The sequence below is a fragment of the Panthera pardus genome, unplaced genomic scaffold (assembly GCF_024362965.1).
Source record: "Panthera pardus isolate Hobbes unplaced genomic scaffold, ASM2436296v1 HiC_scaffold_24, whole genome shotgun sequence".
Classification (NCBI taxonomy): Eukaryota; Metazoa; Chordata; class Mammalia; order Carnivora; family Felidae; genus Panthera; species Panthera pardus.
The window spans coordinates 95245346-95258439 of record NW_026526810.1 but is presented as its reverse complement, the minus strand read 5'-3'; the positions used below and the strand labels follow the sequence as shown (position 1 = coordinate 95258439).

Here is a 13094-nt window from a genome sequence, read left to right as displayed (position 1 = left end):
GACATACAGTTTTATGCAATCCCTATCAAAAATCCTCAGCAAGATATTTTGCAGATACAGATAGAATGATTCTGAAATTTATATGAAAAGCCAAAGAAACTTGTGTATCTAAAACAATTTTGAAAAAGAATTAAGTGGGAGGAATCACTCCCACTCCACAGGCAAAAAACAACACAAAACAAAGAAAAAAAGAAGAACATTGACTTAAGCCTTTTGTCTCCTACAAAAATCAACTCAAAATGAATCACAGACTTAAACATAAAATGTAAAAGTCGTTTTAGAATTTGTCTAGCAGGTTTTCAGTCATTATCAAAAGACCCCAGGATTGGTGGGGAGTGGGGGGGGGGGAATATAAAACTATAAAACTTCTAGAAAAAAATAGGAGAAAATCTTTGGGATCTAGGGCCAAGCAAAGGATTCTTATACTTGCATAATCTTATACAAGAAAAAATTGGTAAGTGAGATCCCACCAAGAATAAAAATTTTGCTCTACAAAATACCCTCTTAAGAAGATGAAAAGACAAGCCACAGACTAGGAGAAAATACTTGCAAAGCACATATCCAACAAAGGACCAGAATTTAGAATATATAAAAACTCAACATTAAAAAACAATCTAGTTAGAAAACCAGCAAAAGACATGCACAACATGTCATCAAAGAGGGTATACAGATGGCAAATAAGAACACAAAAAGATGTTCAACAATGTTAGCCATTAGGACAATGCCAATTAAGACCACAATAAGATACACTACACACCTTTCAGAATGGCTACAACAGAAAGCAGGAATAGTACCAAATATTGCCAAGGATGCAAAAACCTAGATCATCCGTAGATTGCTTCTTGGAATCAAAAATAAAACAGCCACTCTAGAAAACAGTTCGGCAGTTTTAAATAAAACTAAACATGGAACTACCACATGACCCAGCAACGGTACACTTGGGCATTTTCCCCAGAGAATAAAACCTTATGTTTATGTCAAAAGCAATATACAAGTTTTATAATAGCTTTGTTTGTAATAGCCCCAAACTGGGAACAATCCAGATGCCTTTCAATGGGTGAATGGTTAAACCAACTGTGGTACATCTATACTATGAATTGGTACTCCACAATAAAAGGATGAATTACTGGCATGCACAGCTTCCAAAGAATCTAAATTCATCTAAAGGAATTTAGGGTATTCCTAACACTCAGGGAATTATGCTGAGTAAAAACAGCCAACGCTAAAAAGTCAAGAAGAACTTTATGATTTTATTTATACAACATTCTTGACATAACAAAACTATAGAGTTGGAGAACAGGTTAGTAACTGTCAAGAGTCAGGGATGGGAGTTGGGAGGAGATACGTATGACTATGAAAGGACAATACAAGGGATCACGGTGGTGACAGAAATACTCTCTACCTTGACTGTATCAGTGAGATATCCTGGTTATGATAATGCAGTACAGTTTTGTAAGATGTTAACACTGGGAGAAATGGAGTCAAGGGCAGACAGGATCTCTCTATATTATTTCTTAACAAAGTATGTTAATCTAGAATTATCTCAAAATTAAAAATCTAATTTTTAAAAAAATCCTATATCTGGGTAACTTGATTCTTCTCTTTTTGTATTTTATCTGTATTTTTGCTTACAATTTTTTACAAGTTCCTTTGAAAATATTAGTTTATTTGTGCATTTAAGAGATATTAAAAATATCTGATTATTTGACACAGTAATCCCAAGCTCAGAACATATCCTGAGAAAAAAATCCAAAATGCAGAGAAATTCATGTAACATTATTCATTAGCACAAAATCCTGAAATAACTTTATACCCATCATCTAATGAGGGGTTAAATAAAATATATCCAAGTGGTGGAATATTCTGTAACCAGTAACAATGTCAACAACAACAACAACAACAACAACAACAACAACAAAAATCAAAGATATGTTAAGATGAAAATGTTTAATATAATGGTAAAAAACAACACAAAAATGGAAAATTGTACATTCAATATGATTTCAATAATCTACAGTGATATGAATAAAATAAGGGAAATACTCCAAATGTAACCACAATACTCTTTAGGTGATAGAATCATGGGTAAGTTTTATTCTCCTCTCCTATATTCTTTTTGGTTTTCCACAAGGAACTTACTTGTGGTATGGTCTTAGACTAGCTGTTATCCTTTCTAAGTCTTGGTATATTCATTCATAAAATGGAGATAATAATAGTACCTTCCACATATTTGGTATTACATTTAAAGTGCTTAACAGAGAACCCCATACACAATGACAGATAAATGTTACTTATTTGACAAGCATATGTGTGTAGTACTTGTAATGTATGAGGCACTATTCTAGATCTTTCCAAATATTAACTCATTTAGTGTCCATAACAAGCCTCTGAGGTAAGTACTATTATTATTGAAGAGGAAACTGAGGCACAGAGAAATTAAATAATTTGCTCAAAATTATACAGCTCATAAATAGCAGAACCGGAGTCTGAATGCAGACAGTCCGACTCCAAAGTCTGTAACTATCAATCATTATACTATTTTGCTTTTGTTGGTTATTATTTTTTATGGCATAGAAGTAAAACCATGAGTCTGATCTAAAATAGTGGAAAAGGCAGAATTTTTCTAGAGATATATGGTTAATGACAACCAGCATGGGGAAAAGATGGTAAAGCAGATACTTTGCTCTACCAGAATGGTTATGTAGTTTGGAGTCCTATAGTTTAAACTGGATATCCTTCCCCCAATTCTAACCTATATGGTCTTGCATAAATTACTTAATCTCTGTGGCACAAATTACATAATCTGTGAAATAATCTGTAAAAATGTATCTATACTTCAGATTCATTGGGAGGATTACTGGAAATAATACATGCAAAGTAACTCTATGTAGTACACACTCAACAAATGCTTGTTTCCTTTTCCTTTGTTAACATCGAAAACAGTGTTATTAAATAGGGCAGAACACATTCAGATAATCAAATCAAAATGTATGCCTCATGATAAATGGACCATCTCCTGATTATCACCAGCAAAATAAAATTGATGCATGGTATCTAAGTGGCTTAATGGACCATCTCTACTACCTAACACAAAGTTCCTGGAAAATGCCAAACTTACAGAGTGTGTAGTTATAGCATCCCTTGGAGCTTGAATACCCAGCATAAACAGCAAGTGGGTGACTCTTGGCAACACTGTTTACTTGATAAATACAGCAGGCATTATAAAAACATCCACTGGCAGAGTCATAGGACTTAACGTCAGAAGCAAATATACACCATCTGCTCTTTATGAAGCTTTATGAGCCAATAAAAATGGGGACAATAGATCACTGTATCAATATACAATCCCAATATAACAATAAGGCTCAAGAGATACTGGGATACAACATCTGGAGTAAAAGAAAGGGAGAATGATCAAGTACAACTAAACTATCTATAATAAATCCAAACTAGTAGTATAGTATTACTTATAGCTGGGGACAGATTGGCAGGGAACTTTAACCAAAGTTTTGTGATCTGTAAGTTTCCTAGTCACAAGTCGGGGGAGGGGGTGGCTTTCCCACACAAGACTTGCAGCTGATGGAAAATGGATTATCTGCCATAACACAAAATGTGTTTTACATTGATCATTTTTTTAACAGTCAAGAAATTTCATAGCCATGATAATTAGCAAAACCCTATATCTTGAAGTCTTGTATGCCAAATTTGTGAAAGTTGTCATGGAAAGAACATAGTCTTTGGAGTTAGATGGGGACTGGCCTACTGACTCCCCTCCTTACCATCAAGGTGACTTTGAGTAAGACATTTAAGCCCCTTTCATTCTCAATTTTATTCAGCTATAAAATAAAAAAAATTACTTAACCATGGAGCATTGTTATAAAGATTACAGATTACATATGGAAAGGACATATATCAGGTGCCTACTAAATCATAGCTGCTGTTAGCAGTAGTAGTATTCAACTTAAAGGAATGGAAAAGAAACCCTTTAAACATCAATGAACAATATTTCCTGTGACAATATTTCAAAAAATGACACAAAGATCACCATCTTCCAAAACAAAAGTAGAATTAAAATGGAGTACTAAAGATGTTCAAATAACCCAGAAGGAGCAGGAAAGGAGAAACATAGGAACAAAAGACATGGAGAACAAACAAAAAAAAACAAATAATAAAATGGTTAACCTAAATCCAAACATATCAGTAATTACATTAATTTTACATGTACTTTAAAGATGAAGATTGTCACCTAAAAAGTAACAAAATAAAATGAACAACTTTATGTGTAATTTGAAATCTTACGTACAATGGATAATTTTCTAGAAAAACATAAGTATCAAAATTGCTTCAGGCTTTCATTTTTTTTTTTAATTTTTTTTTAACACTTATTTATCTTTGAGACAGAGAGAGACAGAGCATGAATGGGGGAGGGGCAGAGAGAGAGGGAGACACAGAATCGGAAGCAGGCTCCAGGCTCTGAGCCATCAGCCCAGAGCCCGACACGGGGCTCGAACTCACGGAGTGTGAGATCGTGACCTGAGCTGAACTCGGACACTAACCGACTGAGCCACCCAGGTGCCCCGCTTCAGGCTTTTAAAAACCCCAGTAAATGAATAATTAAGAAAGAAACAGTATCAACAATTAAAATTGCCCTCCCCTAAAATATGAGAAAATAAACTAATCTTTAAGGAAAAATTAAATTAAATTAAATTAAATTAAATTAAATTAAATTAAATTAAATTAAATAAAAAAAATAAAGACGATGATTGTTAGAAGAAAAAATACAACTACCTGGCTTTATAATATGTATAAGAAACTCACTTCAAATATAGTGATACAAGAAGTGACACAAGAAATGATACAAAAGTAAAAGGATGAAAAAAGTTATACCATGTGAGCACTAATGAAAACAACAGTGATAAAGTGACCATATGAATATCATGCAAAGTAACTTCAGAGCAAAGAAAATTATCAGAGATAAGGAGGGACATTATGCAGTAATAAAGAGGGTCAGTTCACCAAGAAGACATACATTTCTCAATGTACATACAGTTACCAACACAACCTCAAAATACTTGAAGCAGAAACTGACAAAATTGAAAGAAGAAATAGAAAAAAAAAACCCATAATTGTGTTTGGAGATTTCAACACTTCTCTGTAGATAATAGATAAAATTAGTAGATAGAAAATCAGTAAATATATAGAGTACTGAATGCCACCAGTAAATCTAAAAATATTTAGAAAACAGTAACACTAAAATACATATTTTTTCATGTGCACATTGAATACTTATCATTTATTTAGAAATAAACCTTAACAAATTTAGAAGAATTGAAATCATGCAAGCAAGTTCTCTGACCATAACAGAATTAAACTAGAAATCAGTAATTGAAAGATAATAGAAAAATCCTCAAAACCACTTGCAAATTAAACAACACACTTGTAAATAATCAATCCCTGGTTCAAAGAGGAAATCTCAAGGAAATATTTTTTTTTAATTTAAACTGAGTAAAAGTGAAAAATGAAACACATTAAAATTCATAGGATGCCTCTAAAGCAGTTATAGGGAAATTTATAGCATTAAAAGCTTACATTAGAGAAGAAGAAAGGTTTCAAACAGATAAATCTGAGGTCCTACCTTAAGTAACTTGAAAAGAATAGCTAAATGAAACCATAGCAGGCCAAAGGAAGGAAATAATAAAGAGCAATAATCCATGAAATTGAAACAGAAAAACAAGAGAGAAAATTAGTGAAACAAATAGCTGATTATTTGAAAAGATAAATAAAACTGATAGACCTCCAACAAGACACAAAGAAAAAAATAGAGAAGACACAAATTATCAAAACCAAGAATGAAAGAAGGGATATCATCACAGACACACAGACATCAAAAGGATAATAAGGGAATAGTACGAACTATGACTATAAATTTGACAACTGACATGGAATGGACAAATTTTCCCCAAAACACAAATTAATCACAAGATGAAATAGATAACCTGAACAGTCCTATAACTATTAAGATATTGATTAATAGTTAAACACCTCCCCCCAAAAATAATCTTCAGATCCAGATGTCTTCTCTGGTGATTTCTACCAAACATTTAAAAAGGAAATTATGCAAATTCTATAAATCTCTTTTAGAAAGTAAAAGAGCAGAGAACACTTCCCACCACATTATGAGGCCAGAGGCCATTACCCTGATACCAAACCAGACAATGAGAATAAAAGAAAATTAAAGCAGTTAGAGAGGGAGGGAGCCAAACCATAAGAGACTCTTAAAAACTGAGAATGAACTGAGGGTTGATGGGGGGTTGGAGGGAGGGGAAAGTGGGTGATGGCCACTGAGGAGGGCACCTGTTGGCATGAGCACTGGGTGTTGTATGGAAACCAATTTGACAATAAATTTCATATTAAAAAAAAGAAAAGAAAAGAAAGACCAATATTCCTCATGAAAACATAGACACAAAATTTCTCAACAAAATATCAGTAAATTGAATCCAAGCAATACATAAAAAGAATAAAATACTATGACCCAGGGGGATTTATCCAGGGAATGTAAGTCTAGTTCAATTTTAAAATTTCAGCAATAGCCAGATTATGGAAAGAGCCTAAATGTCCACCAACTGATTAACGGATAAAGAAGATGTGGTTTATATATTCAATGGAATACTACTTGGCAATGAGAAAGAATGAAATCATGCCATTTGCAGCAATGTGGATGGAACTGGAAGGTATTATGCTGAGTGAAATAAGTCAGTCAGAGAAGGACAGATATTACATGTTTTCATTCATATGTGGATCTTGAGAAACTGAACAGAAGACCCTGAGGGAACAGAAGGGGAAAAAAAATAGATACAAACAGAGAGGGAGGGAGGGAGGCAAACCACAAGAGACTATTAAATACAGAGAACAAACTAAGGGTGGATGGGGGCATGGGGGAGAGGGAAAATGGGTGATGGGCATTGAGGAGGGCACTTGTTGGGATGAGCACTGGGTGTTGTACATAAGCCAATTTGACAATAAATTATATTCATAAAAAAAACTATCAACTAGAAAAAAATAATAAAACTCAATCATGTGATCCATCATGTTGATGTCCTAAAGAAGAAGTACCACATGATCATATCAATTGATACAGGAAAAGCATTTGAAAAAACTAACCACTGTGATAAAAACTCTCAGCAAACTAGAAATACAAGGGAACTTCCTCAACCTGATAAAAGGCATATGCAAAAAACCTACAGTTAACATCATATTTAATGATACAAGCTGAATGTTTGATAATAGGATAAGGCAAGGATGTCCACTCTAACTAGTCCTATTCACAGTCAGGAAACTTAGCCAGTGCAATTGGCAAATAAGTAGAACGTGATATATCTACGCAATAGAATACACTCACCAAGAAGAAGGAACAAACTCTTAATGCATGCAACAAACTGGATAAATCTCAAAGGCATTACACTAAGGAAAGGAAACCAGTGTCAAGAGATTGTGTTCTATATAACTTCATTTATGTGACATTCTCAAAGAGACAAAACTATCATAATGGAGAATTCACCAATGCTTGTCAGGAGTTGTCATGGGGGAAAGATGTGAGTAAAAGCACAACAGAATGTTTTGGGGTGGGGTGGTGCAACCATCTGTACCCTGAGTGGGGGTGCACATATTACATGGCTTAAAAATCCACAGAACTATATATATTAAAAAAGTATATTAATTTAAGAAGTATTTTTTAAAAACAGAAGAACATCAAATTAGTAGCATCATTATGACCAAATTCCTTTGGGTCCAATAACTGTATTACAATGACAATGTTGTGAGTGTCCAGAATCAAAATGCAGATTTGGATACAACATAATAGTGTGGACATGTACTTGACTGAGTTATACTTCCTGGCCTACAGCAAAGAGGCAGATCACAATCCTTACTCGGTATTTGTTTACCTTAGAGAATTTTATAGCAGGAGTCTAATTTATCATAAGTAAGATTGCCTGTCTACATGGCTACTCCTTAATGATATGACTTGCCAAATCAAATCAGATTTTATGATCAATATTCTTCATAATAGAGTGAATCCAGGTTAGCCAAAAGAGTCGGTCTTCCTCAATCTACTAAATTTTATTTGCTATGTTTTATTCTCCAAAAACTGTTTATTAATAGACATCTATAATACAAATGATCAGAAACTCCCTGTCCAGATATCAACTACAGCCCACTGTCTCCATTAGTACTTTCACTATGCCAGAATGTAATTGGACTTAAGAGCTTATGTCTGCCAACTTTTTCTAAATATAGTGCTTTCAAGCTTTATACAAAATGTGATGCTTGGGCAGTTAGTACTTTGCTTTCTCTTGCTTGGAAATCATTGACAGGTATGGGAGAAAAATCTTTGAGCAGAGTAAAAGCAAACTGATATTGAAAAGGCTCTAGAATAGTATCATTTCCAGAGACAATTACTCATTCATTTATTCAATCATTCATTTATTCCACAAAACATTGAAATAATGATGACTTGGACCTAGTAGTAATAATGCAGATTGGAAGAAGTAGATAGGCTTTAAATCCACTTTGGATGTAGAGTCAAGATTTGCTGATAAATAACACATAGGGAGAGTTGAAGGAAAGAGGAAAATCAAGCATAACTCCTATACTTTTGGCTTGAACAACTGAGAGTTTGGTCGTGCCATTTACTGAGAGGGTTAACACTAGAGGAATATTAGGTTTGTGAGAGAAAGAAACTCAGTTTTGAACACATTATGTTTAAGAAGTCGGACATTCTAATAGGAAGAAATGGCAAGTAACTGGATATGTGAGTAAGAAGCACAGGGCATAGGTCTAAGTTAGACTTAACCAGGGAATATATTAAAATATCAGAAAAAAAAAGTATGAGTAGGAAAAAAAAGAGCACAGGACTGAACTCCAAGGTGTGTCAACATTTAGAAATTAAGTATGGGAGGAGTAACCAGCAAAAGAGGTTGAGAAAGAATGGCCAGTGATGTTGGAGGAAACGCAGGAAAATCTAGTGCTTTCAAAGCCTAAAGTGTTGGCAGATGAAGAGGATGATCAACCAGCTAACAACTGGAGTGGCTGATGCTGCTCAAAAGTTCAATCAGATGAGGGCAGAGAACAGTCCTCTGGATTGGCAACATGGAAGACATTGACAACCTTTAAGGAGATCAGTTTTAGTGAAAGGAAACCAGTTTTAGTGGAGTGCTGGCACAGAAACTTGCCTAGAGTTACAGTACAGATAAGAAGTAAAGAAGCAGAGATAGTAAATATAGATCATGCATTCCAAAAGTTCAGCTATTCAAGGAAACAGACAAGTGGGGTCAAAGGAAAGTTTTTCAACATGCAAGATCTTAGAGAATATGTATATGCTGATTGGAACTGCCAGCCAAGAGAGTGAAGCTGGTGATGTAGGAGAGAGTGGAGGCAAAAGAAGGAACAGAGTTGTTAAGAAAGAGGCAGGTGATCTTTGATAGGAGGGAAGGCAAAGATTAGTACATGTACCTAGTTAATCCTTGCAAGGCAATAATTAGGATACAGTACCTATAATGTGGCTCCCCAGATTAAAGACTATGTGTAACACCCAGCCTGGAAAGGGTCCACTCTTTTCATCTCATGCCATTGTGCTATCTTGAGGGCAGCCGGCCCAATAAGCCCAGTATCCCTCCCTCCAAAGGGTAGCAATTGGATGAGGAAGGGAGGCACATTCAAGAAAATCTGTCCCACTGTGTACTCTGTTTCATGCAATGGATCAGGAAACTGATTCTATGTGAATAATATAATGCTACCAGAGGTTTTTTTCTCTCCACCTAAAACTCTATGGAAACTTAGAGGAGACCATAGTTTAGCTTGTAGCATACCTACCAATGAAATCTATCAGCAATACAGGAAGATTTACACGTAAGAATGGACTGTTTCAAATATGTTGGTGGTAATCTTGGGCTGGCTTGGTTGTGAGGTATGCTGAGATTGCTATGGTGGACAAACTTGAAACTGGGATATAAGTTTCCCCACAAGGACAAGAGAACTTAAAAAAAAAAAAAAAGGCTATAGCTTCCCAGGCACACAGCACCTTCAGATTTTTAAAGAAATATCCCTTTAGGTAGCAGATTAAATCCAGGCATCACCTATGGGTGGAGTTTCACTCTGATAGCATCCCAAAGGTGGTTCTTATTGCTATGTTCAATTACAGGGCTGGACTACACCCACAGAATGAACATTGCAGATCTTCAGCTGAGCAGGAGTTTGGCAAGCAGGAACTGATGTTGACTTGACATAAGCCACCAAGAGCACAGTGCCAGGATCCAGGGCTATATGCACCAGTTACTTCCATGGAATCCTATGAGATCTCGGTAGTGAATACTGGCAATGAATTTAAGCTTGTTGGACAATGCTGCTGACTCTACAGAGATTTCTTTTTATCCCTCACCACCCTTCAACTACAGTTAAGCCCTGATAAGAATTTGTTTTTATTAAGTGAATTTAGAGTTATTTTTTGCTGGAGAACTGGGTGGCCTTTTCTAACAAATTGAAAATAGGCATTCTCATTTTACCATAAAAATTTATACACACACACTCACACACACACAAACACACACACACACACACACACACACACACACACACCAACTAGCAATGTATTGAAAATATTGAAAATAGGCCAGAATATATTCTAATTTAGGGTGTAGGAACAGAGCAGGGAGCTATCATGTAATCAAATATTTTGACTCGTAAACCTCACCAAATCTCTTACAGAGTCATTAAGAAATTTCTGTAAACTCACAAGAATGCCTCCAGAGACACACCAATGACAGTATGCACACAATTATAAGTCACTTAGCAGAGTCAGCATCTCTCTGACCATGAACACTAGACCCAAGATTAAACACCATTCCACATTAGGACAATCCTAAAAGCAGCTGGGATCTTCCACTGGCTTCAGAGCTGAAGCTATTGCTGAATGCATCCTGTGAGGTACCACAGAGCTCATGCTCAAGCAATTCTACATGTTTTTAGGGACCTCAACATGACATCAAGTTTCATCCCTAACTGAGTGAAGCTAAAATAACTCTTTCTGTTTGCAGAACCTACTACAGATCTTACATTTTCCTTCTTGAGTTTCTTAACCCTCCTTGGTATTAAATTTCATTTGTGGTTGGTATATGGTTCTTTCTTGGTAAATCACTTGGTAAAATTGTGTCCCAAGAGCATTTTTTTTCCCTCCCTGGCAATCTCTCAATGGCTACTCTTCTCTAAAAGTCTTTGTCCATTTCTCTCTCCCACAAACTGAAGACCTACTAGGAGATACAGAAGAACCATTTTCTCTTGGCTAAAACTTGAACTTATCATACACATTACATGTGTGCCCTTACATAAAGTTTTCTCTATGTGGCAATTTACTATATTAGGAGTAACTCATGTTCAACTTTCCCAGGACTTTTGATGAAGATTAAGGAAGAGATGATAGTGGGCCAGAGCAGGGAAGAACACTGAGAAATATGGTTTATCCACATAGACACTGCTAGTTTGCCCTAGAAAGGCAGAAACAATGACTGAGACCAGGGTCTGAAGACGGAGACTCACAGGTACAGCAAGGACTAAATATTAGAAGAATAGAAATCAGGACGTGTGTGCTGCTGACCATGGTCCTGAGAAATATTTGCCTACTAGACCTTATTACTTTGGCTAATCCTGAGATACCGGTGACTCTTATTCAACTCTCTTCAGGATTTCTGAACCAGGTGAGAGAAGAAGCAGTGGTGGGAGGGAATGGAGAGGCTCTTGGAAAGGCATAGTTATTAACTGACTCCCAGGGAGGAAGAAAAGACTTTCTGGGCAATATTTTCAATGAACCGTAATTGCCAAGAAAAACCACCAACTAAACTTAAAAATCAAAATTTGAGAGTGACTAAGAAATTTGGTACTAGAAGATGAAAGGCAGTGAGGAAAGACACGAACAAAAAAAGAATTATCAAAAGATGAGCAGAACATCAGCTATGCAGAATTGCCATATTGTGAGTTGAATTATACCAACATTTCCCTCAGCCCTCTATGTTATCTTCTTGTGGGATCTTATCCATTACCATGGCTTCAATACCATATAATGCTGATGCCTCCAATTATATATTTACCTGTGATTTTTCCCTTTGATCTCCAGAACTTAATATCCAACTGCTTACTTCCTACATCTACTTGGAAGATTCCTAAGATATAAATCCCCCTACCAATGTGCCACTAGGGAGAGAACAATTGACAGTCCATTAAAAAAAAATGCTTCAGTAAGATAAATACAGTATCATACAGTATAAGCCTCAGGCAAATATTCAGGACAAAGAAACATGGATGTGAGACATGGTGGGGGAATTTATTTGGAGAAGACAATGAGTGAGGAGACTGAACCTCAAACAGAGGCATTTCCTACTAATGGCAACTACAAATAAAAGCAGTTCTTTTCTAAATACCCTATAGAAAGAACTGCTGGCCAGGCATCTGTATTCACATATTTCATGAATAGGAAAAGTGTAAAACAATGATAATAAATAAGATTCTTAAATCCATAAACTCAAAGATGAAAAGAAATACTGAAGGTAACTCATATATATTTATAAATCCAGAAAAGTGGCGATGGATTCTTCAAGGTCCAGAGCCTCAGAATTCTAGAACCAAGATTTGAAGAATACTGTCTTAGAAGAAGTAGAAGTGAGTATTACTTTACACAGTGGGTAGTAAACTTATGGAATTCTTGGCTCTAGAGGTAACAGAGGCCAAAAATATAAACCAAACTGAAAATTATCTGGATCCTTTCCTTGGTGGAGATACCATAATAAGGGACTTTTATTCTGGGTGAACACAATTAGCCTTGTAAGGCTGAAGCCCTAGAGAGATATGTTTTTCCATCTTGGTATCACTTTCTGCCTAAATCTACCTTCTGGAAAAGCCAGGACCTCTTAAGCCTCAGATAAATGCAGAGGTAAAACAAGACTTCCCATAGGTTACACAACATGAAGCTGATAGAGATCTGAATGTCAACATCTTGAACTAAAACCAGAATTGAGATAACCTGGTATCACACATGGAGTAACACAATG

The 13094-nt window shown here is 35.6% G+C and overlaps 1 non-coding gene across 1 annotated transcript; it reads left to right on the top strand.

Annotated features, from left to right (window-relative positions):
• Positions 1–261: 261 nt before the first annotated feature.
• On the top strand, positions 262–322 carry LOC128773188 (U7 small nuclear RNA). The gene has a single exon (XR_008417463.1). It is a non-coding gene; the product is annotated as a U7 small nuclear RNA (small nuclear RNA).
• Positions 323–13094: the final 12772 nt, after the last annotated feature.